General features: G+C 40.9%; 1 long non-coding RNA gene across 1 annotated transcript in view; it reads right to left on the bottom strand.

Annotated features, from left to right (window-relative positions):
* LOC116695748 (uncharacterized) overlaps window positions 1-3,945 on the bottom strand; it is a 4,684-nt gene extending 739 nt beyond the window's left edge. Inside the window, exon 1 of the long non-coding RNA XR_004333545.1 lies at window positions 3,808-3,945. This is a non-coding gene — a long non-coding RNA (uncharacterized LOC116695748). The remainder of the gene's footprint in view (window positions 1-3,807) is intronic.
* Window positions 3,946-5,598: the final 1,653 nt, after the last annotated feature.

Raw genomic sequence — 5,598 nt, 5'->3', positions numbered from 1 at the left:
CAAAAACTAAAGTCATGACTTTCACTCTGGGAAAATTAACTAAGAATAATGTCCCAACCATTTGTACACTTTCTGTACAGAATTGAAGAAGTGTCCACATTACAAATACTTGGGTATTACCATCGACCAATCATTGTCTTTTACAATGCATATCCAAGATTTAGTTAAAAACTGAAATTGAAGTTAAGTTTTTTCTTTAGAATCAAGTCTTGTTTATCATTGAAGCAAAAAACAACTAGTAAATGCAACATTCTTGTCTGTCTTAGACTACGTGTGATATTTTATACATGCATTCAACCTCCCAGGTCTTCATGCTTTGGACACTGTGTTTCTGGAGCCTTGATTCATCACAAACTTAAACTCTCTCACTCACACTGTTTGCTGTATTCTCGGGTCAGGTGGTTTTCACTCTCGATTTGGCGTTGGATGCACTGGCATCTTTTTATTTATAAGGCAGTATTAGGACTTCTTCCTCCTTATCTGAACACTTCCATCCTCCCGAGGTCTGCAGGGACGTATCACCTGCGCTCACAGGAACTGGTTTTATTGACAGTCCCTAAAGCCCGCACTGACTTCGGCAAAAAGGCTTTTAATTTTGCAGCCCCATCTGCATGGAATCAGCTTCAAAATGAACTCCATTTGAAGGAGTTGGTCTCATTTTGTTCTTTTAAAGGCTTGTTAAAGGACCTTGCAGAAGGGCAGTCTGTATGTCACTGTTTTTAAATTGATTTAGGACCCTGTTTTTTCATGATGACATTGTTGTTTGAATATGAGTGAAAGTGTGTTTATGTATTTACATGTAAGTGTCTCTGTCTATCTGAAACGTGCTGCTGCCACTTGCCAGGACACTCTTGTAAAAGAGATTTTTTATCTCAAGGAGTTTTTTATCCTGGTTAAATAAAGGTTTGAATGAATGAATGAATGAATGAAAGGTAAGGACTACTAGCCAGTCAGAAGCAGAGTATGAGGCCCTGACAGTACCTAGGTAAGGACTACTAGCCAGTCAGAAGCAGAGTATGAGGCCCTGACAGTACCTAGGTAAGGACTACTAACCAGTCAGAAGCAGAGTATGAGGCCCTGACAGTACCTAGGTAAGGACTACTAGCCAGTCAGGAGCAGAGTATGAGGGTCCTGACAGTACCTAGGTAAGGACTACTAGCCAGTCAGGAGCAAGTATAAGGCGTGCCATGCTAGCAGCTAGGTGAGCATTATAAGGTTTGTCTCTGAAGTAAAGGCTGGACTACAGGTGGCTGTTTGGAGCAGTTTGTGAACAGTGGTTTCTGTTGGAGAGGGACTTTTTCACTTTGTAAACCTATAACATGCACAAAAATATTATATAAATAACCCATATAGGAAAAAAGCATAATATGAGCACGTTGAATGTTATTAAGGCCGACAGTTTAATATGGAGGGGAATTAAACTAGTAGTGAAAAAAAGAAATAAAAACAAGGCTGTGGACGACGACTGGTTCCACACAGTGTGACATTTTGTCAATGAAGAGAATTACAAGTTCAAGAACACAAGTTAATTTTATGCAATTAATCAAAGCGTGAGCACAAATAAAGTTGTAGCATTTTAAAAACAAAGAACTAGTCTTGCTCTGCGTCTGGTGAGTATGAACTACATGTTGAGGTGGTGGGTTTGAATCTACAGCTACAGGCCCCAGTTGCATCACACTCGAGGTCACATGTCAAAGCGCTGGTTCCTGGTTTGCGCTGCTCCTCCTCTCTGAGGTACATGCTGACATAGGAGGTTATGAGATCATCCATCTTGTAACCCTTTTGGAAGGAAGACACAGAGGTAAAGAAAGGAAATGAGGAGGACAATTTACTTACTGACAGTGTTCATTTAAAGCTCACGTATCTAATGATAGATCTTACCGTGAAGTTTCACACAGGAATTTACTCCCTTTGACTAATTTGCCGATAGTCATGTGGAAGTAGGTGCTTCCACTGCACCAGTTAGCGATGCGGTTGAATGGGTGATTTGCCAGCACATCCTTTCAAGAAAAGAATTAATGGTTAATGGTGGAAAATAGGAGCAGGGTTTTAATGGAAATATTGTTAATTCATTTCACCTTGGTTTTAGGGTGGATGATGGTGAGTCCCTGCTTGCTGACAGCTATTCGCACATATCTGGAAATTGGGTTCTGATGTTTGCTGAAAAAAGTTAGAATGGCAAATGAGGACACTTTTCTTCACTGTAGTCATGACTATTTGCTTTCTGCTCAGACGTGCACCTAGTGTACCAGGGTGACAGAAGGTGGGGGTGGAAGGGGGACTGAGACAGAGCATCAGATAAACAAGTCACCCACCCAACCCAATGGACTGTAGATAGCGAGATAAAGCATCGTTGGTGCTGCTTTCACTGCAGCCCTTACCTTCACTTCAAAGAATGCACAGCCAACGTCGCCAGCGGCAGACTGCCTTCAGAAACGCCACTTAGCTTCTTCAACCGTCATACCAACTTGTTTGTTACAGAGGCAAAATACTCTGAAAATAAAGTTTAGAAAAATGCATCACAGTGTGATACAACACTCTTGTCTTGTTGAAGTATTTGCATTGCTTTTAATGAGCTTAATGATTTTCTAACGCCCCCCCAGCCTTCAGGCAATACTCTCAGAGAGCCGAGACCCAGGGATGGCATAAGGGGGATATTGTTCAGATGGGCGATTTAAAGAATCTACTGATACTCCAGTGTTGTGTATCCAAAGCCTAATAATGTGAATCCCTATGTGCCGCAGAGCTCCATTGTTTATCCAAAAACTATTAAAAAACTATCAATGAGCCACACTGTTGCACTGGGTACAGTGTATCTGTTCAGTGAACACAGGCTCTGTAGGTCTGTTGATCTCAGACAATGTCCTGGTGCTGTAAATACTGCTACACACCAACTTTAATTAATCCCCTGCTAAAAAATAGTCCCCAAAAATTGTATAGGATTCTAATAAAATTAATGTTTCCTAAAAAACAACCGTGGCCAGCTGTTTTAGGATTTATTTTTAGTATCTAAAGTTAAACTATAAACTATATTTGAGAACTGTTTTCAGCAATGCTAGCTGCGTGGCTATTGGGATGGCGGAAGTATATTCCAGGATTACTGCCTCTTGTAATGGATGGCCCTCGCCTTCCTCTCTTACTCTCTGTGTGTGTGTGTGTGTGTGTGTGTTGTGTGTGTGTGTGTGTGTGTGTGTGGTGTGTGTGTGTGTGTTTGGTGTTGTGTGTGTGTGTGCCGCCATTCTCAAACTCCGCTTGCTTCAGGAAACAACAACCTTCGGGCTGGCAAGTCACACGCTGTGAAAATGGCTATATAGGCATATATGGCTATAGATAGATAAATAGATAGAGATTTTAGATTTTAGATGTAGATTTTATAAAAAGATATATATATATATATGGATGGCTGCTCTACCAAATGAGCTATCTGGCCGCCCAATATTTTTTAAAATCATTATCGCAATATCAAGTGACGCAATAAACAAAAGGCTACGCCATATCATGGCCGACATGAGATTCGTTGTTGTTGTTGTAGTAGTGCCTTTATTATTCAATTCAATGTTCAATTTGTTCCATAAAAGACTGTTGAAAAGGATTTCCTTTAGCTTGTTTTATTACAAGAAGCAATTTATATTTTAGCACAGTACTGAAAGCAGCAGAAATGCAAAGCTCAGAACACTTTAATGTCTGTTTATTTATTGCAAGTAATGTCGTTATTGCGATATTCAACAACGTTATCGCATATTATTCTCAATTTGGGCAGGCCTACTTTTACTATGAATCAGGATAAGAAGAAGAAGCCCCCCAAACCTTCTTCCACTCATTTTCAGACATGGCCTTCAGTTGGTCCATGGCACCAGCTCCTTCAGCAGCCTGGGAATCAGGACCACCTGGCTCCTGTCACTGCCAACTTTAATCATGAAGAGCAGAGCAGCAATGTTGACCATTTCCTCTGGTGCAAACATGATAGCCTCGCGGTACTTTGGTAGCTCCTGGAAGATAGAAAGCTATCTTAAAACTCTGCACTGGTGGAAACAGATTGAAACCAAGTTGTTTCTCACTACATTGTTCATTTTTGGTCATTGCTAAACCAGAGGGAGCAGTCTGGAACTAGTGTGGATTCTATCTCAGCTATATGTCAGGTACGGTTACGTTCACGGAAAGTTTGGCTTTCATATTATGTGGAAACCAACCAGCCTGGAAAATGTGATGTGACTGAGCTGCATTATTCAAATGTACCTGAGGGAAATGGAAGATAAGATCGGCCTTTGTGTCTCTGCCCGGGATCACATTGACCTAACTTCCTCATAAAGAACACAAGTGTGAATGTTGACTGGCCCCACCTGCACGCACACACACACACACACACACACACACACACACACCACACACACACCACACACACACAAAACAACATGCCCCCCCACACACTTGTTTAACAGTTAAACAAGAACCATCAAAAGTGCGGTTGAGACTCCTATCAGATGATCACTTTTTACCGTCTTTGATCCTCTTGGCTTTCTTGGACCAGTCAGTGATTTGTCTCAGACTATCAAGAAGTAGTCTGTGTCATTCAAACTGAGAACCTGAAAGTAACATAATGACAGATTTTTTTGTGTGACAGTTAATGCAAGAACACCCATGTTGAATTTCTAGATCAGAATATAATGTCACAACATGAGACAATTCAAATAAACCTTGTCATTGTTTTGACAAAAGCTGAAGCCGTCCGCTGAAGCCAGCTGAGCCTCTTGGCAATGTTCTGGATGAGATCCCTGATCCTGTGTTTGTCGCAACCTCAAATTTCTGAGAGGGGCAAAAGGAATCGCTGGTATTCCTGAAGGAATATTTGACCTGGCTTTTTTCCTGTGACTTCACACAAAGAGAGGTGTTGTTTTCGTACCTCCAGTGTCGTTAGGGAAGTGGATTTTGTGGAAGATCTGGGTGCTGTTCTGTTGGATGGCGTCTACCTCCACCTGGTGTGGGGGGAGCTTCCTGGGCTCCATCCTCACACAGGACAGCAAATGCTTAGTCACGTTATTTTTTTAACGACACTAAAGCCACAGGGCAGATAAGACATAAGTAAACACTCTATAACTAAATGGCAAACCAGAATGCAACACCATGCATCAACTTTGCTGATCAAAATAAGTCTCTTAGATCCTGCAGCCATGATGAAATTAATCAGATTTTTATTTATTACCACACTGCAAATGCAGTGTGGTAATAATAAATAAATTTGGTTTGGTTGGTTAATGGTCCACTTTAAGGTGATGCAACGCCAATGTCAATGTGAGCGTTGTGTGAAGTTCGGCCTTCAAGGTAATGTTTTTTTTTCCAACCTGGACTCTTTTTTGGTATCGAGTTAGAATTTTTTAGAGTTTAGAACCAATTTTAAAGAAGCCAGATTATGTTGCAAGGTATTAAAAGCAGACTGTAAATTTGTGATTGCTTGACCTAATGTGGACCCAGAACAATAGAGAGCGTAGTAATGATAGTTTGTATTTTATATATTATTGCAGAGGTTGTTCGTATAAATGATAAAAAGAAGAAGCCCAAGGATTGAGCCCTGAGGCACCCCTTTTGAAATATTTAAGGAGG

This window comes from Etheostoma spectabile, chromosome 9, assembly GCF_008692095.1.
Source record: "Etheostoma spectabile isolate EspeVRDwgs_2016 chromosome 9, UIUC_Espe_1.0, whole genome shotgun sequence".
NCBI classification, from domain to species: Eukaryota; Metazoa; Chordata; class Actinopteri; order Perciformes; family Percidae; genus Etheostoma; species Etheostoma spectabile.
Note: the sequence above shows the minus strand (reverse complement) of the source record. Positions and strands in the feature narration are given on the sequence as shown.